This window comes from Chionomys nivalis, chromosome 11 (genome assembly GCF_950005125.1).
Source record: "Chionomys nivalis chromosome 11, mChiNiv1.1, whole genome shotgun sequence".
Classification (NCBI taxonomy): Eukaryota; Metazoa; Chordata; class Mammalia; order Rodentia; family Cricetidae; genus Chionomys; species Chionomys nivalis.
In genome coordinates this window covers 66,765,062-66,791,428 of record NC_080096.1, presented here as the reverse complement: position 1 = coordinate 66,791,428, position 26,367 = coordinate 66,765,062, and the positions used below count along the sequence as shown (strand labels likewise).

General features: G+C 35.2%; 1 protein-coding gene across 30 annotated transcripts in view; it reads right to left on the bottom strand.

Annotated features, from left to right (window-relative positions):
• Positions 1–26,367, bottom strand: part of Ptprd (protein tyrosine phosphatase receptor type D) — a 2,217,081-nt gene that overhangs the window by 1,931,492 nt on the left and 259,222 nt on the right. For all 30 annotated transcript variants that reach the window (XM_057783903.1, XM_057783917.1, XM_057783909.1 and 27 more), the window contains exon 2: positions 1,676–1,730. The gene's annotated coding sequence lies outside the window, so the exon portion shown is untranslated. The remainder of the gene's footprint in view (positions 1–1,675; positions 1,731–26,367) is intronic.

Sequence of the window (26,367 nt, the reverse complement as noted above, 5' to 3'; positions counted from 1 at the left end):
TCTTCTAAAATGTTCTGCCAAAAGGGATAATATTACAGAAAATTAAATACAGTTTATTTATTCTCCTCTCATGGGACATATTTTCAATGTAGATTGGTAAGACAGAGAGTCATTTATTGATTCAACAGATATTTGTGTTGTAAAGGGCAATTGAAAGAAAGTTTATTTTTTATCTCTCAGTGTTATAGAAATCTGAACAAGACTGATTAGAATGTCCACTGGTTATGAGCACTTACTGCTGTTCCAGAGGATGTGAGTTTATTCACAATTCCAGCTCCAGGAGATTTGACAGACCCTCTTCCAGCTTCCATGGGCACCCACACACATATATGACCAACCTGCTTTCAAACAGACTTTTAATATATGCATATATGTATATATATGCATATATTAAATCTCAAAACAGAAAATATGTCTGAACAAATGAAAATACTTGGGAGAGGCATGCCCCTGTTTTGCTTAGCAAATCAAAGTAAAATATTTTACTTTAATTTCTCAAACTATTGAATCATAAGCATTCATGCTCACAATTTAGTATGCACAGCATTTTTTCAAAGCAACTTTGATTATTACATTAAACGCATAAAAACAAATGGCAAAAATATACAGGCTCAATACTTTTGATGGATTAAAAGACTTTTCTCAATAAATCTCATCACAACTATTTGATAAATACCCCACTATCTTAGCACATCTTTCGCTTAGTCTACTCTCCATTACCAAAGTCTCTCAATTTGCTCCCTCCCCCTATGCTTCTATATTTGTCTCTCTACATATATTTATCTAACTACATATATCTATTTCTCATAAAACTCAAACTGTCAATTGCTCCTTTTACCAATTCTTCCATAGGATGTCAGGTCAATTAAAGGCTCTCTCTCTTGAATGTTCCTTCCACTTAACTTGGCAAGCTGTCATGTCTCCGCATGTGATAAAGTTATGTATATGATTTCCCAACATTTCTTTCCTCATTTACAGATATCATCACATCTACGCTTTTTGTGGCAACAAGCTTTCCAGGAGTTGCTATTAGGAGCAAAGCAAGAGCACAGATGTCTTAGAGCATGTACAGTGTCAACTTAAGCTGATTTTTAATTTTCTACTTCAGTATCTTGAGATATGAATTACAGCGCATATATTATAAGAACAAACAGTTATAATCTAATATGTTACACAATTTCAATGATGACCACTTTTGTCATTGTTTCATAAAAACAAATTCATACAACACCAAGCATTGGCATCATCAAAGGCTTAGAGATAAAGTGCTATAATGTAGCTCTAACATTAAACACTTCTACAAACTACCAACCATCTTATAGCCTTGATTTATTTGCACTATATAGAGATAAACCACCTTTATTACAGTGCTTTATGAGGATTAAATAAGGATAATCCCCTTAAGGCTATTGGACACAGAAAGTTCTCAATGGGCTGTTAATGACTTCCTTTTGATATACCATCTCATCAGCTATTCTGCCTCTTCAAAAAGATATCTGAAACAGATTTGGAAATAGCAAGAAACAATGCAACATGTACAAAATTGGTGCTGCTGCATCATTGTGGTAGAAAATAGGAACTGAGATTTTACTGTCTTATCTGAAATAAAAACTATGTTTTTATGTAGAGAAGAACTCAGAAGGACGATTTAACTTGATCCACAGATAGTACTTACTAGTTACGTGATTTTCAGAGAGGTCCTTTACTTCTTTGATTCTTCATTTCTTCACCTGCAAAAATGAGAACATTATACTAGGTCTATGTTCTTTTGATATAATTAAATGCATTTATTTATTTACTCTGTCAATAAAGTTTACTAAAAAGCAAAACATAAAAGCATTAGAGGTAGAAAAGCTCTCAGACAAAAAAATCCATCTCCCATTCTCTCTCAAGCTCTCTCTCATAACTGAACAATAAGCATGCTAATAGAAGATTTCATGTAGCAGTAGAAGCTCATCACTTACTTACCCCAGTCAGAAAGTGTGTGTGTGTGTGTGTGGGTGTGTGTGTGTGTGTGTATGTGCCTGCGGGTTCATGAAGCATAAAATCTAACTTATGTATTCTCTAAATAGAAGAGTTTTGGAAGCTACCAGAATTATCTTACCAGGTACTCTGAATGCATTTGTTTTTGAAAACTAAAAATGTTCTTAATGGAATTCTACCATTCTGCCATTTCAATACATACAAAATAAAATATATCCTCAAGTTATAACTTGGAACAAATGAAAGTGATAAAAATTGATGTTTTATAGTTTAGCAATCATGTTTGTGTACAATACTTACTTGGATGAATTGTGTATCAATAATTTAAACATAAGTAAACACGTCCAGATGACTGCCATACCACAGAATGTTTACTATAAAAATCTAATGCAAGATGTTAAGTATACACTTTGGAGTCAGATAGATGGTTTTTAACATTTTAATGGAGTCTGGAAAATTTGCATCTCTAAGCAATTAGTTACTTGTAAAAGGCAGATAATTATATTTATCCTCCTGCTTTTGTTTCTACTTTGTAATTATTAAATATTATTTGTTATAGGAAAACACTAGTTCATACTGGGTACATAAATTATATTATTATTTCCCAAGTCCTGAATCTAATTCTCTACATAGTGACCATTGCTTTGGCACAGAGTGCTAACAACTCAGATTTTTAATGGCTTCTTGCACAGTGGTCTCTAAGTTTCTAACCTTTTGAAGCTGTTAAAACAAAGTCAAATAATGATACTGCTGTGACATAAGTGTATGCTAGAATCAATAGATTGTACTTCTTGAAATAAATTGCAATTAAAGTGGGTAGTGCTTGATTGCTTGACAGTAGGCAGTCTCTCTGACACAAAAACCCTGATGTTTCAGTCTACTTCATAAACTAATTAGTACGAACTTTATATGCATTTCATCTAAGAATCATCTATTGATATTGATGCCTGTCAACATCATGACTGAGCCATTGAATTTGTTTTTTACAGTTAGAGATACTATTGCTTGTTTATTCCCATTTATAGCAATCATTTCAATTATGCATGATAAGAAGACATTTATGATATTTCTAAGTGATCATCCTAATAATTGTAAAATTTTAGAATTGACATGGGACTTTCAGCCTTTCTATATATTTAATGCAAAATGAATTACTAATTCAGAAATGGAAAAGGCAAAACAACAAGGTAGTGAAAGATTCTTATTGCTTAATATTCCTTGCAATAGGAAATTCTTAGAAGTAACTGATATCCAGGCTAGAAAACATGACAAAGCAGACTTTCACTAAAAATTTGAATAATCGAGTCCGGTTTTATCCCATGCTTTATTAGACCCAGTCCAGCTGGCCTTGGTTAGTTCCCGAAAGATCATCCCCATTGTCTCAGTATGTGGGTACACCCCTTGCGGTCCTGAGTTCCTTGCTTGTGTTCTCTCTAGTGGACAATGAGGACTGCTGAGAAGTCAAGAATAATGGCACTGGGTTTTGATCCTACTGCACGTACTGGCTTTGTGGGAGCCTAGGCAGTTTGGATGCTTACCTTACTAGACCTGGAAGGAGGAGGGAGGTCCTTGGACTTCCCAAAGGGCAGGGAACCCTGACTGCTCTTCGGGCTGATGAGGGAGGGGGACTTGATTGGGGGAGGGGGAGGGAAATAGGAGGCGGTGGCGGGGAGGAGGCAGAAATCTTTAATAAATAAATAAAAAAAACCATTTTAAAAAAATTTGAACAAAGACAGAGTCATAATTATTATCTGGAAACGAGAAATGTACCTTCTAATGTATAACATTTTGTATTATTAATTTTAGCAATCTCTGTTTAGTGTCGTATTCTATTTGCAATAAAGTCCATCATAATTTTTAGTGAATTTTAGAAATTTAAATGCTAAAGTAAAATAAAAATCTTTGACTATAAACTCAAAGCCACTTAATGTGTGTTTTTCTCTAATATATATTTATTTCCTGCCATATCTGTTGCTTGGAATTTAATATTTGTTTGTTTGATGATCAGAAGAAAAGGTGTATTTCCTCCCTGGTGTTACTGATTCAGAATATTTAGAGAGATGATCTCCAAACAATAACTAATAAAAATAATACTGAAATAATAATTACCACAATTTATTGATATGTATCATATTTACTTACTGAAATGTATCTTATCTCATGTGTGTACCATAATAGTAATAATATTTCCATAAATGGAAAATACATTTTTGGTTATTGTACTATATGTGAGTAATAACATACATATCCATATATTTGTAAAATAATAAGTATATTAAAAGTATAATTCTAACACAGACAATTTTTGCAGGAACTAAACCTTATATGACAGATATGACAATAAATACACACAGCTTCTCATCTTCTACGAATGACATGTATATTTTTCAAAACAAACAAAACCCAGAATTATGTAAAATCTTCAAACTGGCCTTCTCCACTGTCTCATATTTATGCTAGGAACGTATTTTAAATACCTGTAAATTTCTCATTTATTATTGCCATTTTATTTATTTTACCAAATAATATAATTTATATTTTCTGAGCCTTATGTCTCACTGGCCTTCTTGCATTTGGACTGACTGATATCTCCACTGTCCAGCAGCACATATGTCCTTCCATCCCCCAGAGCATTGCAGTGACATGTGTTCCCTTTTTGGCTCATTCTAATCATCTGTGGTAATTCATTGTTCTTCTCATGACTGCCACCATAATTGAGAAAAAATGGAATGTTGTCTCATTTTTAAGAGTCATCTTGAAGAGTTTTATGTAATACTACAAACTAGTATATTATACCATCCAAAGAAATTACTGAATAAATTTATAGTAAGATAAAAGACAACCAAGATGGTAATAGATTCATATGTAATACATTTGAACAATGTGTAAAATTGAGACAGTCACGGAAAGATCTATAAATTCGCTTGTACCTTAGATATTCAGGCATTTCCGTGAGGCCCCTTTGCTCATTGAATAAAGTAGATGTAACCGAAGGTTTCACATGTTGGCAAAAGATGTCTAGTTTTGGAACATTGTCTCCCCTATTATTATTATTTTTTTAATTTATTTCTTTATTTCTTAATTAAAGATTTCTGCCTCCTCCCCGCCACCGCCTCCTATTTCCCTCCTCCTCCCCCATTCAAGTCCCCCTCCCTCATCAGCCCTAAGAGCAATCAGGGTTCCCTGCCCTGTGGGAAGTCCAAGGACCACCCACCTCAATCCAGGTCTAGTAAGGTGAGCATCCAAACTGCCTAGGCTCCCACAAAGCCAGTACGTGCAGTAGGATCAGAAACTCATTGCCATTGTTCTTGACTTCTCAGTAGTCCTCATTGTCCATTATGTTCAGCGAATCCGGTTTTATCCCATGCTTTTTCAGACCCAGGCCAGCTGGCCTTGATGAGTTCCCAATAGAACATCCCCATTATCTCAATGTGTGGGTGCACCCCTCGCGGTCCTGAGTTCCTTGCTCATGCTCTCTCCTTCTGCTCCTGATTTGGACTTTGAGATTTCAGTCCGGTGCTCCAATGTGGGTCTCTGTCCCTATTATTTAAAGACTCCATTTTGGTTTTATATATTTTAGGGAGCATCTACATTTGTTGGTCTCCATATGATTTTCTACTCTATTACAGAACTACAGTATTGAAAACAGCTTGGTATTGACATAAAAATAGAGATGCCAACCAATGGAATCAGATCAAAGACCCGGATATTAACCCACAAACCTATGAACACCTGATTTTCGACAAAAGAGCTAAAAGTATACAATGGAAAAAAAGAAAGCATCTTCAATAAATGGAGCTGGTATAACTGGATTTCAACCTGCAGAAGAATGAAAATAGATCCATGTCTATCACCATGCACAAAACTCAAGTCCAAATGAATTAAAGACCTCAATATAAATCCGAGCACACTGAACCTGATAGTAGAGAAAGTGGGAAGTGGACTGCAACACATGGGCACAGGAGACCACTTTCTATGTATCACCCCAGTAGTACAGACAATAAAAACAACATTGAATAAATGGGATCTCCGGAAACTAAGAAGCTTCTGTAAAACAAAGGACAAAATTGTTTTCCAGTGGTCTTTAGTGACTTATTCATCTCAATATTCCCACCCTAAGTCCTCCCTTCCATTGACATTCCCATTTAACCCCCACTGTCTTTCTATAACTATATACTCTATTTCCCTTTACTTGAAAGATCCTTCCTTGCACTCTGCTACTTGATACCAAATTTCTGTGGTTATATTGCTTTTAGCATTCATGTTGAAGACTTAAAAGCTAACATCCACCTATAAAGAAAAGCATACTATATTTCCAATTTGGATTTGGGTTACTTCACTAAGAATGACTTTTGTATAGATGCATACATTTACCTGTAAGTTTCATAAATTCATTTTTAAGTGCATCAAAATAGTCCATCCTGTAGAAAACATGTACTTCAACTTTCACTTCTCGGATAGCTACTGTGAGTGAATATTTAATTTCCTGAGAACTGTGACCATTTCTCCAGCCCATCTATTGACATTTATTTTTTATTTCTAGCTTATTTCATAGATTTTTCCCTTTATTTTCTAGATCCTCTGTTAAATGTATAGATAACAAATATTTTCCCCCAGTCTCTAGGCTGCCTCTGCATTCTGGTCACTCTTCCCCCTCCTGTGCAGAGGAATTTTAACTTCACAAGGTCCTGTTTACTGGTTATTAACCTTATTTCCTGAGGAAATAGAGTCACATAAAAAAGCCATGAGTATTTCTATGTTGTGAAGGTTTTTCTCTAGATTTTCTTTTAAGCTTTTTGAGTCCTACATTTCACCTTAGGCATTTATATTTTCTGAGCCTATGTCTTGCTGGCCCTCTTGCATTTGGACTAGCTTCCATCCCCAGTGTCCAGCAGTACATCAGTCCTCCCATCCCCAACAGCATTGCAGTGACATATGCTCTCTTTTGGAATGGATCCAAGCACAAAGTGAGAATGGAATTCTGTTTTATTCTTCTCTTGAAGCATAATTCACTTTTCTTACTGCCGTTTGTTGAAAACATTTTCTTTACTGAAATGAGTATTTCTTGTATCTTTGGTGAAAAATCAGGTAGCTATGGCTGTGTGGGTTTTTAAAATTATTTTGATTTCTGTGAGTTTTTTTATAGTTCAAGTAGGTACTAATAAAGATTATCTAATTTTTATGAGCAGACAGTGACTGTAGTTTCTGACAGGCAGACAGAAAGTGCTCAATGAATACTTCTTATATAAATTTAAAGTCATCAAAACTCAAACTAGTTATTATTCATATTTATTAGATTTTCTGATAATCTCAATTTTTACAAAGGTATATATTTAGAAATGTTTGTAACATATGTCAATGTAAAAGGAAACATCAAAATTAGTAAGTTATAAAATTTAAAACTGGTTTACTTAAAGAAAAAACTCTAATATCAAAATGTAGAGACAAGACTAGAGGGACCAAAACTTAACATAACAAAGGCTCTATATGAGAAACCCAGAGCCAACATCATCCTGAATGGAGAAAAGCTTGAATAAACTCCTTTAAGATCAGAATGACAGGCTGTTTACTATCCTCCTTCCCTTTCAATATACTACTTGACATATTAGCTAGAGCAATATAACAAGAATAGGCAATCAAATGGAAGAAAGAAGTCAAATTCTCCCTATTTGCAGGTGTTGTGATATTATATATAAGATATCCCCAAAATATTACTAGAAAACTAGAAATGATCAATAACTTTCACAAAGAGGCAGAATATGTCAACTTACAAAAAATCAAAATGCTTCTATACATGCAAACTAAGCATACAGGCTCATAAAGTGATTATAAACACATCCCTATTAACAGTAGCCTCAAAATATCTGGGAATAAACCTATCCAAGGAGGTAAAAGACATCAACAATATAATGTTAAATTGCTTAGGAAAGAGATTGAGACAGACAGTAGAAAACAGAAAAACCCACATGTTCATGCATTGGAAGAAAACAGCAATTATAACAAAATCCATAAGAAATTTAGTATAAGCTTTTCCTCAATATAAATTGAACAAAAATTCCTAATGCACACATAGAAGCACAGAAGTCCATAGTTAGACCACAAATTCTGAACAAAATTAACAATACTTAGGATTGTGGGTTAAGAAGCCAGAATCCAAACATAGCTATAGTAGTAAAAAGAAGTATGTTACTAGCACATAAACAGATATGTACACCAAAAGAACAAAGTAGTAAAAGATGCAAACAAGAGCACACACATTTAAAGCCACTAGCTGTTAGAAACAGATGCCAAAAAGAGACAGCATCTTCAACAAATTATTCTAGGAAAACCAGTTGTCCACAGGTAGAAGAAGGAAATAAGGCCCATATTGCAAAAGAGCTCATTCCAAATGGAAATCTAAGACATTGGAACTTGTAGAAGAAAACGTGGTGTAGAGGAAAACCTTCATGATATAGGTGTAGGAAGTAAATTTCAGTGTTGGACACAATCCACTAAAAATATGTAAGGACAAATGATGACAAATGGAACCTCATAAAACTAAAACACTTCTGTTCAACTAAAGAAACAATCAATGAAAAAAAAAAAGAGGAAGCCCAGAGACTTGGTGATACTCCTTATCAGCTACACATTTGGAAGAGTATTTATGTCCAGAAAATCAAATACCGAAAAAATGAAGAAAACGTATGACCCAATAAAAAAGTGAATTGTGATATTAACAGCATCCCAAAAAGAAATAAAAAATAACTAATAAATGTATCAAAAAGTATTCATCATCTTTAGTCATTAAGAAAATATAAATTGAAACAACTTTGAGACTTTGTCCTATGCCAGTCATAAAGGCTAAAATGAAGAAAACAACTGACAAATGTTTAGGTGGTAGGGTCTTGCTGAGGGAAGGAAATTCATCACTGGTCACAGGTCTGAGATGACATAGTCTCACCTAACTTTCAGGGCTTTTGTTTGTTTGTTTTTACTTTCTCTCTGCCAAGATTCTATGTTTTAAAATATAACCATTCAGTTTCCTACTCATGCTGTCATATCCATCATGGATATATTGCTGTAATCTATCCATGCTATAATAGTGTCTTACATTCCAAACATATAATCCCATACAAACTATTCAAAAGGAAGGAAGAAAGGAAAGAAGGAAGGAAGGGGGGAAGGAAGGAAGGCAGGCAGGAAGGCAGGCAGGAAGGAAGGAAGGAAGGAAGGAAGGAAGGAAGGAAGGAAGGAAGGAAGGAAGGATGGAAGGAAGGAAGAAAGAAAGGAAAATAAAACAACTAACAAATGCTAACAACAGAAACATTCATTCACTATTTGTGGGATTATAAACTGATACAGTCATGCGACTCCTTGGCATGCATCCAAAGTACTCAATATCCTACTCCACAGATCCTTCCTACGCAGGCATTTTCATTGCTGTTCTATTCACAATAGCTAGGAAATGTGAACAATATAACTGTCCTTTAAAAAAAGAATAGTTAATGAAAAACATGGTGCTCATACATAATGGAATACTATTCAGTAGTAAAGAAAAATGAAATTTGCAGGCAAATGGAAATAACTAAAAAAGTAGGAAACCTAGACTCATAAAAACAAATGTTTTGTGCTCTCTGATCTATGGTTTCTAGGTATAAATCTTCGAATGTGAATATATAATTTGATATACCTGCAAAAATAGGGAAAGGGAAATGAGACTCTTGCAGAGAGAGCTCTAGAGAGGAGAATAGCAATATACAAGTAATATGAATACAAATATTGGAAAATTGGGAACTTGTTTTAATTGGGAATGGAGGAGGAAGTCAATACAGAAAGAGTGGAGGGAAAAATAATCTTGAGGATGTTTGAAAAGCCATAAAGAATAATTTCATTCTATATTCACCTAAAATTGCATGTAATCTGTCTGTGTCTAGCTTAAATCAATTTATGGAATCTGATGTGATAAAATTCTTTCCAAGGGTCATACACTATATAACAAAAGCACCACTGATATAAGCTTGAGAAATTGCCTTTAGATTTGTTGATTTTGTGAGTCCAAGAAAGTTCCAAAACAATACAGGGAACTAGGATTGCCCCTGGACTCCTCCCACAAGTTCAAGTTTAAGCCCTTGCTACTGAAATTAACAAATGATTCAAACTTAGAGCTCAGAGGCTGATCTGACACTGGCTGGAAAACCTCTTTTCAGAAGACTAGCTTTCATAGTATCCTAAGGTGAAATCCAAGCTACTGATAAAAAAATAATAAAATAAATAAATAAAACCAGAAGAAATAGTCTTATCTAGCTCTGACAACTGTAAATCACAACAATGATCATTATGAACCCCTAAAGATCCCATTTAGTGATGTTTGTCTTGGTAGTAGCTAACATCTGCCCAACAATGATCTTGGTAGTAGCCAACATCTGCCAACAAGGATCAGAATGGATTCCACAAGATCCTATTGTGTGAGGTTTATCTTGGTAGTAGCCAACATCTGCCAAATTTGACTTAAGAACACATGACCAGAAGGAAAATAATGGCGCCTAGTGCTGGAAACCCAGGTAACTAAGAAGAGATGGTAAAGTGAAAAATCTCAGAGGAAAACTTACAACTGCCACTTCACAAAACCAGCATACTTGTCTGCATTGTAAATATTTACCATTTCCTCCATAAATATGACTCTCATAATACATCTTCAATTTTTATTCACCAGAGACAGACACTTCTCTAAAGGGAGAGAACAATTACTACAGCTACAACTCAAGGGACATTGAGAAAGAGGTGACAGAAAGATTGTAAGAGTCACATAAGAAAATGTAATAAAAGATTGTGTCTTCTAGATAAAACAAGTTAGCCACACCCATGAATTCCAATGAATATGGCTGACTAAACAAGAACTGAACAATGAAAAAAATCAATTGGCCGCTTAAATGAATGAGGGGCCCAACAGTAGATGAAGAACTATGGGCAATTAATGACTGCTGACATAGGGAGGATTAGTTTTCCTGAAGAATGAGTCTCTAATCAATTATATAATAACAAATTGTTGTCACTAAAATATATATACATGCAAGCAATACTAAGCAGATATAGATTATATTTCATATATATATATATATATACATACTCAAGAAATACTGAGAGAGATGGGTGGGAAAGGTAATCAGAGTGGTTGATGGAAGGACAAAGATGTGAGATTTGAGTAAAATAAGGTTTATTAAAACATACACATAAATGTTCATTTTAATACTGCTCATTACAAGAACTTTTGCTCTCAGCCGGGCGGTGGTGGCGCACGCCTTTAATCCCAGCACTCGGGAGGCAGAGGCAGGCGGATCTCTGTGAGTTCGAGGACAGCCTGGTCTAGAAGAGCTAGTTCCAGGACAGGAACCAAAAACCACGGAGAAACTCTGTCTCGAAAAATCCAAAAAAAAAAAAAAAGAACTTTTGCTCTCTGCAAGGGCCCTAGACTAAATTTATATTGTCTAGTTAATGATAAGAGTCATATTTAAAATTTAATAACAAATTAATTTATCAGTTTCCTGATCAGAATGTGTAAGAAATAAAATAACAAAGCACACAATATGATGATGAAATGAACATAAGATTACATATAAATATGTGCACTACTATCATTTAATAAATGGGAGAAATTATACATATTATGTGCTTTTCTAAAATGATTTATTCTCAATTTTAAAGATATCATAACCATAATTATGTGTGTGTGGTGTGTTTGTACAGTGTATAACTATCTATATACAATAAGATATGTCTACATAGGTTCATTTAAAAGCATTGTAAGCAGAGCCATTATTCTTCCACACTGCTAAGTGTCATAGCTAATGGGTGTGTTCCCATGCCTGTAAATGAGCCAGGAGCCCAAGCCTGAGGAACAATTTTATTGTCGTTGTAGTGCAGTCACTCAAGGAAATCAATGGACATGGTACAGGCTACATCTAAAGGCAGAAGATAGAGATGCAGTTCTACTGCAACTCTGCATAACAGAAGGTACCCCATGAGCCTTTCTGCAAATCTCTGCATCTACTCAATCGTTTAAAAAGTTTCAGTAAAGAGTCAATCTTTAGAATCTACATAACTGTACTGTCATTAATATAAACACTGGGAGGCAAATTCTAGATCATAAAGGAAAGGAAAATGTTTCTTTTGTCCCTCTGTTTGCTTTTTATCTCACTAGGTACAGGTGGTTCTCATTTTACATATCCACCTATGCCATTTTAGTTTTCTGTTATGTATATTTCCTGGAATACCCTTATTTTCTATGCATGTGTGTGAACATATACACACCTGTGGAGTATGCACTAGTCATGTGTGTCCCAAGGGCAGAGGTTGGTTCAGTAATCTCCTTTAATTACTCTGCACCCTCATTTCTGAGATAGTCTCCTACTCAACTTGGAGCTTATGGATTGTGCTAGATGGGCTGGCCAACTCTTCTAAAGAATCCACTAATCTCTGTCTATATAAGCCTGGAAATACAGGAACACACCACTGTACTTGGATATTTACATGATGCTGGAAATAAAACTCAAGTCTTCAGGCATACAAATTCAGCACTCTGCAGTGATTGAAATACCTTCCTGTTTTATCCTTCATTTCAATAGGGTTAATTAATGGAAAGTCAGCTTTGCTTCTGGAAGAGCATTTTCCTTTTCTTCTAGGTATACCATTCCTAAATTCTATTTTTATAAAGAACTATTAAAATATCTAACTATTCAACTGTAAAAAAAAAATGAAACTAGGCTGGACGGTGGTGGTGCACACCTTTAATTCCAGCACTTGAAGACAGAGACAGGCAGATCTCTGTGAGTTCAAGTCCACCATAGGCTACAACAACTAGTTCCAGGACAAACATACAAAGAGAAACACTCTCTGGAAAAATCAAAAAAAGAAAGAAAGAAAGAAAGAAAGAAAGAAAGAAAGAAAGAAAGAGAGAGAGAGAGAAAAGAAAGAAAAAAAAGAACAATGAAACCATAAATTCTGTGTAGCATAAATTGATGGAAAAAAGATTATATTTCTCAGAACCAGAGAAATAATGTTGCATGTTCTCTCTCCTATGATGCTCCTAGATCCAAATCCTCAAATGTGAGTCCATTTCCTGAACTAAATAACTGTAGCAACCAAGAAAGTAGAAGGGGATGATGTTATGGGGACAGAAATAGAGAGGTGAAAAAAAGGATATAAGGAATCTAAGGGGAAAACTTGGGGACTCTAATATAGGAAAGTGAGTATAAAAAATGATAAAGGTGTTTGTCTGAAAAACTCATGAGAAATTATATTTTATGTTTTATATTATTATTATCTACAACAAATTACATATAACTGACTTGTAATATAAAATAATATACCTATATAGCTTAAATTAGTATTTTCTTATTGGTGCTAACAATGTTTCTCCAAGATCCATAAATCATCTAACCAAAACCCTGGTAGCAGAATGTTAAGATCCTTGTTGAGTTGTTGGTCAGGACTGTACAAGAGACTTCCATAATACCATAGCCTATTTCTATTGCACTGAGTTGCCTCTCAGACTTGGAAAGAAAGTTTCTATTGATGAAGATTCCATGCACATTGGACACAAGACCCAGAGGAACTGATCTGAGTCTGACATGAAAGTCTCCTCTTTGAGGACTAGCTTTCATGGTATCTTAAGTCATTGTACAGGCTTACAAAGGAAACAGCCAAACAGTACTACTACCCAGCTAGGACATCTATGAACCACAGAAATAAACAGTATATCAGGTTAGCCCAAAGGGTACAATAGGGTAAACAAATATTTCTCTAATTGGTCTTAAAGCCTGTCCAGCATGACTGGTATTGAAAATCTAGCCAGCAACCTGGGACTAGTGGAATAATTAATCTTAGAGGAGACCCTACAACTAACACATTACTAAACCAGCATAATCCCGCAACACATTACAAATTATACCTATACTCACAGGGGTATAGTTCTCACTCTTTGTCAAAGAAAATTTTCTTCACATTACTTTGACTTGATATAAAACTATAACCAATTAAATGCAGAGAACCAGAGTACATGTGGTTTCTGTTCCCAATTAATAAGTTCACAATATAATTCTTATACTTAAGGCTCAGAGTTCATTGATAATGACAGGGCAGAAAGATTGTAAGGGTAGGAGGAATAGAGAGTTTACTATAAGATTATGTTCTTTGAAATGTCAGAAAAGCTAAACTCATGAAGTCTCATCAACATAACTGCCTAAACAAGACCTGAACAACAGCAAATGACACCAATTGACATGCCAATGTGAATCAGGGACAGCTCATGATGCCTCAACCCTAGAAAGAACTAGAGACAAATGGTGAATGAAGAAAACAGAGAAAGTTGTTTGTTCCAGGTAAAAACACCCAATCGGTTATTCAATACCAATTGGTCAGCAATGAGATCATATACATAACAGTAACTATACAGACTCAGCAGGTTGTATTCACGAATGTGTGTGTGTGTGTGTGTAAAAACAATTAAGGAAATAGAGGCCATAAATCTGAGGAGGGTAGAGTGGTGTGGGAAGTTCTTCTATGGTTTGCTTTTGTTGTTTAGTGAATAAAGCTGTTTTGGCCAGTTGCTTAGTAGAATAGGGCAAGGTGGGAGTTCCAAGCAGTTACAGGAGAGAGTAGGCAGAGTCAATGAGAAGCCATGTAGCACACCAAATTCCCAAATATTGTTTATAAATCTTTGTTTATATTTAAAGGGGGATATACTATAGAAATGAATCCTTTTTGCATTGGTATGGATCTTGCTCTATTGATAGAAATTTAAGATCAATTTTTTATATGTATATTTCTGCTCTTGATTAAGGTATTGTGTTTGTGCAGCTCATTTAAAAATATAACGCATAATTAAGAAATACAGGTTAATAGATAATCTTTTGTAATAGTCAAATTGTAGTCATGTTAGTTAGGCTTTCTAGATATATAGCAATTTATTTCAGTTAGATAGATAATCTTCAAACCTTTCAAAGATCTACATAATATGGCATTTAAAATGTTTTAAGACTTGGGACTTTATACGACATTTTGGGCAAGAAATTGCTCTTGCCTGGACTATTTGATGTTATGCTGTGTCAACTGGATGTGCAGGGCCCACAGAGAAATGACTGCTGAACTTGGCTACAGGTGAGACCATTCTTCAAGCTTCCTGCTTTATGAAAGAATCTGACAGACATTCTGCAGGACACAGAAGAAAACAGCTAATGGATTTTGCAATCAAAAAGCAAAATGATCTCCAAATTTCCTGCTTCATGGAAAAGTTTGCCAGATACTATGGGCCTATACCCTGAAGATTAAATCTCCAATAATGCAGAAAAACTTTGGGTGACTGCCCAGGAAGCAAGAGGTCTGCCAATTCTAGAGTTTTGGAAGTTACTAACAATGCATTTCCTGTAAACTTAGGGAATATTATATCTTTTTGGAGTCTTTGATGGAGTTGAAAAATAAATAGTTATAGTTTTCATTAGTTATGATAAAAGATAAACTAGATATGTTGTAAATGTAATTCTTGCTTGAAACCTGTTTTATTATATGTAATTCTACTATGTTAAAGTTAAAACCTTCCTTTTAATTTAAAGAGAAAAGGGGAAATGGTGTGGGAAGTCTTTCTGTCTATGTTTTGCTTTTACTGGTTAATGAATAAAGGTATTTCGCCCAGTGGCTTAGCAGAATAGGGCAAAGCAGGAGTTCCAAGCAGATAGAGAAGAGAATAGGTACAATCAGTGAGAATCAATGAAGCTGCCAATGGGGATAGAGGCCTCCACTGTAGCCTACTGAAATTTTGCCAGTAAGCCACAACCTTGTGGTGATGCACAGTTTAATGAAAATCAAATGGATTAGTTAGGATATAAGAGCTAGTTAGCAATACGCTTAAGCTATTGTTCAAACAGTATTGCAAATAATAGCTTCTGTGTGATTATTTCGAGTCTGAGCAGTAAGGAATGATCTAACTGCCTCTGACTGCAGTGGAGGGTGGTACAGGGGTGAGGTTAAGGGTAAAATGGAGTAATTGTATTATAATGGAGTCATTATATTATAACTTCAGAGAATAAAATATTTATAACCTATTTAAAATTCCAACTTGAAAATATATATTATTTCCATTCTCATAAATTAATAATCTACTATTTTAACTATAACTCAGTTATATTTTTAAGAGTGTCCTTTTTTTTTTTTATTCTGAGTAAGTGTCAGGAAATAATGCCTAGAAGTACAACATAGAACAGTAAGGACTTAGAGCAAAGAAAGTAAACATGAACAAATGTTAAAGTTCTGCTCATTATGTTATACATACTGATTATAGAAACTCTTCCACTGTAAAGTAAGTGATGTTCTCTGAGCCCTTACCCGGCTCTTGCTCAAATTGATTATGCAAAATAAAAATGATCAACTTTGTGTTAAATATCTAATTATTAACATGTTTCCACACGGCTTTCAGTACATGGATTTTTGCTCTGATGTTTCCACCTTATAAAAAGTATAAAATGAAGTTATTGGAACGTGACTGACTTTACATAGAATGCACAAGTGTGCACACACACTACCACGTTTTACGGTACTAACTTTGCTTTTTCAGAATGCATTTTTCAGGACAGGGATATGGCTTAGAAGGTAAAGTGCTTCCTGTGCAAGCCTTAGAACCTGAGTTCAAACCACAGAGTTCACATAAAGTTTCAAAAAGAGAATGATCCCATTATATTTGTCCTCTCACTTTCCACAATTGTGCAGGGGCATGTATCTACCCACATATTCATGCATTTTCCAACATGTACACACAAATACTCAAATAACAACAAAATATTTTTAAAATAATAAATATTTAAAGCTAATATTATAATCTATATTACCATCAGTTATTTTAAATAAATACTTGCTGTAGAGTATCAAACACAAAAATACAATGATATCACAATGATGCCTTTCAATATTTTCAGTGCTATCTGAATGGATCATTAATTTCAAATTAATTTGTGACTACTTAAATCCACAAAATTTGAAAAATGATCATTTTCAGTTTGTAGTATGTGTTGAATTAAGTTATTGTCAAAACAACCATTTAGAAATTATAGTGACAAAATAATACTTATTCATGGTATACAGAATAATTGCTCTCTAAAGATATTAATATTCTAATTTCCAGAATTGTTAGATAGTATAGAATACCTTATGTTATGTATCAAAAGGAAATTAAGTTTGCAGAAGTTAATATTGTTAAACAGCTGCTCTTGAGTGGCTGGCAATTATTCTCAATTAACCAGTTATCTTCAGATTTATTAGATTCCTTACAAATGGAAAAGAGAAGAGAAGGGGAAAACTTCTGACTATGAAAGAACTACAGCTTATTGTGGAATGGATTAAAGATAGAGATGAGCTTGCTCCTGTAGATGGAATAAACCCACAGAACTACCTGGTGCCTAGCAGCTACCTCAAAGCACTTGATGAGAGGGCACCATTATGATAAGCAAATATATGTTGGACAAATAGGAGAAGAAGTGAACCAGGCCATTTTATGTGCCCTGGAAAGAGTAATAAGGGAAGAAGCAAAAGCAGTGAATAACAGAATGATCCATGTGGCCTGCAATGCCACTGGGAGTCATGGTGAAGTCCTGCCAAGGGCTACTTCATAGTTCCATGTCTAGGTCTATGGCCCTACCATAACTGGGTCCGTGTTGATGTCCATATCTCCTGTTACCACCAAAGGCCACATAGATATACTGGGTCTCCATTGATAGTTGAGGCCATTTGTGTTTGTCTTAGGAGCATGCTGTTGGCAAGGTCTTACTGATCTGTGTGATCTCAGATCTGACCCAGGACCGTAGTGACATCTGGGTCTATGCAATTGGCAAGAGGCATGTCAAGTTTTGTGGTTCTGCTACAGCTGGTGTCTATGTTGATGTCCATGACCTATGTTACCATTGTTGGCCAAAAGAACCATACCTGTTGAAATCTGAGGGCCTGCTGACCTGACACTGCCCCTTACTTGTCCCTGGAGATCAGGTCCTGAACTTGAATGGCAGCTGCATTAGAAATCTGGCCTTGTTCCTCATAGGAGAGCTTGTTCTGCCTCACATAGAAAAGCCTTCCCAATACACACTCAGGAGAGCATGCCCACAGACACAGGAGAGTTGGCTCTACCCCTCACGTGAGGGGGCAGTACCAGGGACTGGCCAACTCAGCTATCACTCAGGTCCACAGCCAATGCTTTTTGTGTTGGTCCATCCCAACATTTACTTCATCTATGACTTGCTGAAATGTGTTTGAAACTAGCGCTGTGGAATCGTAGCTGCAGAATCTCCATGATGTGGGGCAAATCTAATGGAAATTTAGGTGAGGGTCCAGAATTGAGGATGTACCAGAAGACAAAGGCCTTGAACCAGACAAAGAACTCATCAAAATGAACATTTGCAAGTAATTTGGACTAAGGGTTTACTCCATGACACAAGTCAGCTCCTAATGCCACTAACACAAATGAAGAGGTAATTTAGAGCCTGGAGAGTCTAAAGAGCAAAGTTTTGGGGTCTTTTAATTAATATTTTTATTTTTATTGTATTTTTGGAGGGCATTGCAAGGGTGAGGGAAAGATATGGAGGGACTGGGATATGAGTGGGATTGGAGGAAATCACATGAAATCCCCAGGAATCAAATAAAAAATAGGTTTAAAGCAAACAAACAAAAAGAGATGGTGAATCATTAGCAGAGAAGGCAGCTTCTAAGAAGCAGACAACATAGGGAAATGGTTTCCTGTACTGATATTTCATTTGTATTTTAATAAATATAGCTTGCCTGAAGATCAGAAAATCAAAACTGCCAGCCACTGGCTCTTATTCTGACCTTTGCCTCAGTCTGAAATGGCAATCCTGCCTCTAGGAATCTCAGAATGAGACTGTGTTTGAGAACTGTTTCCTCCTGTATTATATTTCTCTCTATGACTGGAATTAAAGGCATGTACCACTTCTGCCCGGTTTCTATGGCAAACTAGTGAGGCTACTGGAATTAAAGTTATGTGTTGACACTCTCTGGTCTGTAAGGCTGACTGGTGGGGCTGTTTTACTTTCTGATCTACAGGCTAACTTTATTTTATTAAAATACAAATGAAATATCACAACAGTTTCCCCAACCTGCAGAAATGAATGAAGCTTGCTATAAGCAATTGTGGACATGTTTTTTGGACATATGATTTTAATTCTTGAGGGTATATATGTAGGCATGAACTTTCAAGTACAAATGATAATCCAATAATTAAACAGCATTTAGATTAAATGTCAGGCTCTCTTCTGATATGGAGGAATCATTTGAATTCTGATTAGTGATACATGAGAATTCTAGCTTATCCACATCCAACAGATAATTGTTATATTCTAAAGTTATTGTGAGCTTGATATTCAGTTCTCCAATAGATAATTATGTGAGCTTAATTTTGCACTTACTCCCTATTTTTATATCTCCCTTGGAAAAATGGTCATCCAAATCCTTTACTCCTTTTTAGCACATTTTAATGTAGTAAAGAAGAGCAATTTATTACTTAGTGGGTACTTCTAAGTGGACTGTCTCCTAGAAAAGAGACTTATACATTTTTATTATGATGAATACTAGGAAAAGAAAGGAAAATAGAATGTGATTTAGATTAGGGTAAATGAAATCTGCTACAGTGCAACTCAGCATTCAGATCCTTTTTATTTTCTTAAGCAACAAAAAGAGAGATGTTAGTGGTATCTGCAAGGCAGGTGGACAAATCAGATTAGTTTGTGGAACAGATTAAATTCTGAACAGAAATGGCTAAGGGGCTGTGGGATTCAGACAAGGTCCTATCATTTAGATACAATGTTGATGTCTAGAATGTACTTGCTGTTTCCCATGTCCCATAGAATTAAACAGGAGAAAATGTAACATAGAAGATTTATTTTATAAGTCATTGTCAAAATATAAGTGATATTAACGAAGTTTAAAAAATATATAAGGAATCTTATAATTTTATGTTTATCATATATATATATATATATAATTGATTTTTAACCTGTCAGAATGGCTAAAATCAAAAACACCAACAATAACCTTTGCTGGAGAGGATGTGGAGTAAGGGGTACACTCATCCATTGCTGGTGAGAATGCAAACTTGTGCAACCACTATGGAAAGCAGTGTGGCAGTTTCTCAGAAAATTTGGGATCAACCTACCCCAGGACCCAGCAATAACACTCTTGGGAATATACCCAAGAGATGCCCTATCATACAACAAAAGTATATGCTCAACTATGTTCATAGCAACATTGTTTGTAATAGCCAGAACCTGGAAACAACCTAGATGCCCTTCAATGGAAGAATGGATGAAGAAAGTATGGAATATATGCATATTAGAGTACTACTCAGCAGTAAAATCAATGACTTCTTGAATTTTGCATACAAATGGACAGAAATAGAAAACACTATCCTGAGTGAGGTAAGCCAGACCCAAAAAGAGGAACATGGGATGTACTCACTCATAATGGGTTTCTAGCCATAAATAAAAGACATTGAGCCTATAATTCGTGATCTTATAGAAATTAATTTTTATTTTTCAAATAAATTTTTTACCACTTAGTATGGGAATGTTTCCTAAGAGACATACAGTATCTAACAAAAACCCCTGTACCAGGCATGAGAAACCTCCTTTAAAGTGCTGATCAGGTGAGTCCAAGCAACTCCCAAACCATATAGGCTATTGTCATTGCCCTGATTGCTTCTCAGAATCTGAAGGTAAGTCCCTATTGTTGAAAATACCGCATACTTATCCACAGGCTTTGAAGAAACTGAGCCATCTCGAAGAGACTTGCAAGTCTCCATATAGTATTGGAAGGTGCTATGAAATCTTCCAAAGAAGATAGTAAGGCTTGTAAAGACTGCAGTGGTGAGACACCACAGTAATGCAGTAGTGTCTTTTTCTTACCAGTAACCACCAGCTATTGAATCACACTCAAGGTTGGCTCATCACAAGGAAATTCATGTTTGGTACTGTAACCCTAGTCAAATACTGGTAGCTAGAGAGATCACAGACACTCCTAAACCAATGTAATTTTTGTTTTCTGAGTATCTATCATTATATCCACAGATTAGTGTAGCTGTTACCCCTTATCAAAAAAATGTTTTTCTCTGACACATGAAGATTATTAAAGAATCCCACAGAATGGCAAAATGAAGACATACGTGACTGTGGGTTGTTTAACACTAATCCCAACTGATAGATGTGCAACAGTATCCTTAGGGCTAAGGCTCAAAGTAATTTTGAAAGAAGGTGTAGAACATTCTAAGAGTCAAAGGTCTAGGATATCTGTTATAAGGTAGTGTCCCCAGGATATAAGGGTAAATTCAACAAATAAATTTAAATACTTACCTAAAATGACCAGAAAAAATGACAACAGCAGTTCACATGCCAACATGAACAGGGGAAATTCTGCATAGTCCCACTACTAAAGAAAGATCTACAGGCACTCAGTGGATGCTCAGTGAGTGAAGGTCAGCTTCCTTCAGGGTCAAGCATCCCCATTGGCTTTCCAATCCTAAGTAGTTAGCCCTGCACACATGTACATATAAGTGTAGTTAAACAGATTTTGTAGGCCATCTATGCATATGTGCACATATGCAAACTTGCATATATACATAAATACATACATACATAATACATACATACAGATAATAATTAAAGAAGAGATGGTGAATTTGGAAGGAAGACACAGGAGAAATTCAAGAAGTAAATGGAGGGTGGAAATGAAGCAGATGCAATGCTCATGTACCTAATACTTGAAAAATTAATGCTATTAAATAAAAGTATGAACCATCAGGATGACTGCATACATTTATGCAAAGAGCCTTTCTCCTAAAAATTTCAAGCACTCCTGCCTGTGACTACAGCAGACTTGTGTCTTGCTGTTTAAAAGATTTCTGCAAGAAGCTCTGAGGTAAACAAAACAAAGTATTGCTTTACTATAATATATATTAAATATATTTCTACAAATACAAAAAACTATGAAAATGCAGACGAACTAAAAAGTACTCAGAACCAAGAGGAATATTGTATTTAATATAGACATACTAAATTCTGTTATACAGAATACTTCCTAATCTTACATTATATTATTTCATGTGATATATCTACAGAAAGCAATTTCAATTTTCCATGTCTTAAATTGCTTACTAATAATTATAAAACTAAATTTGTGATTATGATGAACAGAGGTGGTAAAAATTAGGCAATTTGCGAAGACTCAGATGCTGGGACTTGCCAGCACAGCCTGTAGTGTTTCAAGTATCCAAAAAAAAGGACAGTAAAATCTTCTGAGTGATAGCTCAGAGACGTAATTAAGAATGAATCATCTATGAGTTCGAGGCCAGCCTGGTCTACAAGAGCTACTGCCAGGAACAGGCTCCAAAGCTACAGAGAAACCTTGTCTCGAAAAACTAAAAAAAAAAAAAAAAAAAAAAAGAATGAATCATCTATGCTCTCAACATTTGTTCATTAAAATCATTGTTATTGTACACCTCGGATGATTTCACAAGAAATTATCTGTGGTCGGATACAATGATGAGCAGACACGAGGGTGCTTGGCCTTGTGGATTTTATGGCTGGTTGGAGAGTTATTACAATTCCTTGGGTTCATAAGATGTTGATGGCTAATACGAAAATTAAGCACATAGTTCTGTGAGGATAGTATAAAAGAGATGGAAATAATCTTGAAGAAAAGAAACAGATTTCATTTCTGAGGAGGTGACATTTGAGTATAGCTACCTAAAGGGAGGCTTACTATACCAAAAGCAGGCGTCACTATATATAAAAACATATTCATCAAAGTGTTTTACATTTTTTGATAAATGAGACATCAAGCACTAAAGACAGTTGTGATAAATGTTTTACAGAAAAAGATGCATTATCAACTCCATGGCAAATTAGTTTGAATCATCTGTCATCTAAGATTGTCTAAATTACCATGGCCCTTCATTCATGTGAATACTAAGTATCGAACAAGATTAAAATCAATGAATCATGACTTTTGCTGGCTCTGTACAGCTCCTAACACACGGTCAACAATAACCAATCTGTTTCTTTCAGTGCCCAATTACACTCTGATGGAGATTAAGAGTCGCAAAGCAACTTCCTCTATAGAAATAAGAATGGATTTGTTCAAACAGAACCACTTATTCACCACTAAAAATAAAAATTAAAAAAAAAAAACTGTGTTAGAGACATGACGTGATTACAGGTTGCTGAATAGCAAAATTGCATCCAATCTGAGCTGATACTCTTAGTCTTTAATTTTTCAGGCTAGGATCAAAAGCCATAATTTATCCAAGAAATAATAGCAAGTTAAGAGATGCTAGTATCTCCTAGATTTTCAATTCTAAACGACAGCTCTTTTTTTTTCTTTTTTTTTATTTATTTTTTTTTTTGGTTTTTTGAGACAGGGTTTCTCTGTGGTTTTGGAGCCTGTCCTGGAACTAGCTCTTGTAGACCAGGCTGGTCTCGAACTCACAGAGATCCGCCTGTCTCTGCCTCCTGAGTGCTGGGATTAAAGGCGTGCGCCACCACCGCCCGGCTAGATTTTCAATTCTAACACCTTTATGATAATAAGGATTCCTAAAATATTTTTCACATTTGTACAAGACAAAACATAAACTTTTCTGTCTCTTTAATTTTTTTCTTAAAAAATTTGAAGAGTGAAAATTTGAGGATCCCAGAAAATGCAAAGAAGCATGAGAAATGTGATATATTATTTTGCTACTTGGGATAGGTGGGAAACATATGGAGACCTGCACAGCTGGGTCAGTAATATGAGGACAGGGACACCTACAAAACTGATTTTAGAACCACAGTAAGGTGAACATGTTAATGTATTGCACAGGTATTGATAGGCCATTTCCATCACATTAAGTGTCATTTGGAGAATAGAGGGTGGTGGAAAGATGACTGATTAAGATGAGCTCTTATTTCATCAGTCTATAGCCTCTGCTTAAGTTCCATCGCAAACCATTTTCACCTTATTAACCTTTGGCAAGTAGTTCATTTTTACCTCATTTTGGAAATTAATTGAGTTGTGCTCACAGAATATGTAAGAAGAGACTGTGTTAAAAATCAAAGCATGCTAAGTTATTTTCCACTGCCTTTCTACCAACAGATTACTATGATTATTCTAACATCCTTCTGACTTGTGTACATGTCAACATCCCTGTTTGAACTCGAGCACTAAGGGTATCATGCTATTAGGAACGTTATTCCACGCAATACTCAATTTGGGCCATTGCTCTCCTATTGTCCTGAGGTTCTCTCTACCATAGCATGTTTAACTGGGCCAGAATTAACATGATTTATTGCTATTTGAGTTGAAATTTTGTATCATATGTGCAGACAGGGCAATGAAACCCTGCATATAGAGCAGACAATTGTCTCATAATGAAAAATTAAAATAATGAAATATGGATCACAAGAAATGAGAGCTATATATGTGTGACTATCAATTTATAATTTTAAATAGTGCCGTGTGTAGTTTTAAGAATGTGTCTAATTGATTATATTTGCTCAAGCATTAAGAAATTTTGGATATAAACCTCTCTGTCCTTTAATATGTGATCACTCAGTAACTGAAAAATTCTTTACGATCACTCTAGTCACTATATGTAACTCTCATATTTTTGAAGAGTCTTAAATCTAGTACAGAATTAACAAAATTTCATGCAGGATTTTATCCAGAGATATCTATTTCCATACTCCTATCTCTGCTTCTGCTGTATATTATTCTTAAATGCCATGGTATATTTAGGCAGCTTCTGTTTTATGAGAAGACTGACATAAAAAATGACTGGTATTCAACAAGTCATAAATGAGAATAGTCTTCCAAAATTGATATATCTCACATTGCATACATGAGATCCACAGTATAGATGGTGATTTTCCTCTAACAAGACATTTTTAGAATCATAAGATGACCCTATTTTAAAGCAATTTATGAGCTAGTTTGCCTGAATGTGACATACAACAATCTCCTTTAAAATATAGGCCTTGACCATACACTTTTACATTATGATGTTACCCTTAAAATTGCCTTTGCCTTTTTGTTAGATTTGGAAGTGGAGCTGTGGCCATGGTGATGCTGCTGAAAATGTCCCTGTGCTTGCGGAAAGTGGCACAATCTGCAGAGAGTGTTCCTCAAGGTCCCACAACATGAAGCAACCAAGGGCATTTGTTTCACAGACTTTGTTTACTCCACTCCTCACAGCCTTTTGCTGTCATCAATATTAATTGGGGCTTTGTTTGCATCATTCTAATGTGTACTTCTTAAAAAAAAATCTAGCATCTCTCGTCCTCTGCACTATAACATTCCTCTTTAATCTCACTAAGGTCTTGATGCAAGAAGATTTGGAAGGAAAGGGGACACGAGAAAGACTACCTAGGGACATTTAAAGTCACTAAATTCACATAAATAATTTTATTTATCATTGTGTGCACACATAAAATGTATATAAGGTAGGGCACACATGTGTAGAGGTCACAGGAGCACTTTAGAGTTAGTTTTTTGAGAATTAGTTACAAGAAATCCACGGATGGAAATTAGGTTCTCTAGTGAGTGCAAAATGCTCCTTCATTGACTGTGCCATCATACTGGCTGTAGATATTCTCTGGACCAAAATATCACTTAATTTCTCCATTACTTTATAATGGATAGAAAAAGTAACTTTAGCTAACATATTAGAAAATATGATTTGGTAAATCTGTTCCTATATTACAATGAAAATTCCTTCCAACACACATACCATGAATAAGATTAAAATTAAATAAATTACTATGATTCTTCCCAAGGGCCAACCTCAAGGGTGTTCTCAGACTCACTTAAAATGTGAACTTACCAATAAAATTGAAAGAATCTTTTGAACTTCCAGGCCGCATTATCATCTCACCTTTTGGGGTCTAAAACTACCTAATGTGTGATTCTAATTCCATTACTCTTACTATAGATACTTATGTATCCAAGCAGTAATATTGGTGAGTATCCATTAATATTATATGCTGATAGTGTCATCTTTATGAATGTTTTACAACTCTAATTGCTACCTTTGTTTTGGTCATCTAACGACAGACTATTAATACACAATTATCTATCAACTCTCCATCAAAAGTGTCAATGAGCACTGAACTTGCTAAGCATTTACAAATGTCTTACTGTTGACTGTTGTAGTATGGAGCATGGGGCCCCTTGTTCCATCCTGCCTGGCTAGCTTAACCCCTGAAATAACCACACAGAAATTGCATTAATTAAATTACTGCTTGGCCCATTATATCTAGCCTCTCCTTGGCCTACTCTCACATCTTGATTTAACCCATTTCTAATAAATCTGTGTATCATCACATGACTGTG